The 1,603-nt window shown below is 43.2% G+C and overlaps 1 long non-coding RNA gene across 1 annotated transcript in view; it reads left to right on the top strand.

Moving 5' to 3' along the window:
- The first annotated feature begins 438 nt into the window (after positions 1-438).
- The window catches only part of LOC106149877, a 5,533-nt gene continuing 4,368 nt past the window's right edge, over positions 439-1,603 (top strand). Inside the window, exon 1 of the long non-coding RNA XR_001236336.1 lies at positions 439-587. This is a non-coding gene — a long non-coding RNA (uncharacterized LOC106149877). The remainder of the gene's footprint in view (positions 588-1,603) is intronic.

Below are 1,603 nucleotides of genomic sequence, written 5' to 3' on the forward strand. Positions count from 1 at the left end.
ATTTAAGCAGCAAAGCTGGTGTGAGTCTGCCCAGAAGCACGCCTGGATTCCTAGCACATGTCTGGGGGCTCAGACATGAAAATTTGAAAGCCAAGAGGTGTCTTATGGGGAGCACAGCAGTAACCAAGTGTTTCCACTTTCTCTATCTTTTTGAGGTCACACCGTCCTTTATTAACCAAGTGATGAATGCTCCCTGTCTTGCTGTTTAGGGTAAGTCTTGTATTTCCCTTACTTCTCCAAAGGGCACGCTACATAGCACCTGAATGTGATGCTCTTTCCCTTGAACGCTATTGGTTGTCACAGGCTCTGTCCCCTCCTCATGATTTCACACCATGTGATCCAGCAATCCCACCACTGGAATAGCCAATGGAAAGGAAATCAGTATCTTGAAGAGATATATGCAAGCCCACATTCACTGTGGCACCCCTCATGATGACCAATACATGGGATGAACCTAATGTCAGTCAACATGTGAATGGATAAAGAAAATGTGTAACATGCACACAATGGAATACTAGTCAGCCACAAAACGGATGGGACACGGTCATTTGCGGCAACTTTGATGCAGCTGGGTGACATTATTTTAGGTAAGCCAAGCACAAAAAGATAAACTCTAATCATAAATAGAATGGAGAAAGCTGATCTCATAGGAGAGAGCAGAACTGTGGTTACCAGGGGCTTGGGTGGTAGGGGCAAGAGTGGAATGAGGAGATGTTGGTCAAAGGATATATAATTATACTTAGATTAAAAGAATTTTTAAAAAATGTCCAGGCAAATGTATGGAGAGAGAAAGTAGGTAAATGTCTGTAGCCGGGGTTGGGGGAGAGGCGATTGGTGGGAGGCTGAGATAAATGGGGAATGATTACCAGTGGTTATGGTGTTTCTTTTGCGGGTGATGTAAATGCTCTGAAATAGGTTGTGGTGCCAGCTACACAGCTCTAGACCTACGAAAACCATTGACTGCACACTTTAAATGGGCAAATTTTGGATATGTGAATTATACCTCATGAAGTTGACAAAATATGGGTGGAATCATTTCCTGTTATGTTTGGGGTCTTAAATGTCCTCCAAAGGCCCAGGTGTTGGTATAATTCACGTATCTACAATTTGTCAAATCTTTTCCTTCTATATTGATTTTCTCAGACATTTTGTCACAGTGATAGGAAGCTGACTCATACACTCCTCCTCACCTCCAAATGAGGAGATGTTGGTCCTCCACCAAAGCACAGCCCACTTCACTGAAGAATGTGGGGCTGGGGAGCAAGGGAAGTTGTAACACTGAGGAGAAAATAATTTAAAAATTAACAGCAGGTATTTTGGCTCCCTGGCTCCTGAAATGTATTGACCAGCTCTCACTGTCTCTGTCATGTTTTGCTTTTTGAGCCAGGGTCTCTCAGGCTGGCCTTGAATTTGCTGTGATCCTCCTGCCTCAGTGTCCCAAGTGCTGGGATTACAGGTGTGCATCACCAAACCTGGACTCAATTCTCTTTCCTAAATGTAAATAGTTAAACAGTTTTTTCCCCTTAACTGATGTCAGGGCTATGAATTTCTCTTTAAGAAAAGTACAGTTTTCTTCCTTCCTTCCTTCCTTCCTTCCTTCCTT

Source organism: Chinchilla lanigera, unplaced genomic scaffold (assembly GCF_000276665.1).
Source record: "Chinchilla lanigera isolate Chin_1 unplaced genomic scaffold, ChiLan1.0 scaffold00055, whole genome shotgun sequence".
NCBI lineage: Eukaryota > Metazoa > Chordata > Mammalia > Rodentia > Chinchillidae > Chinchilla > Chinchilla lanigera.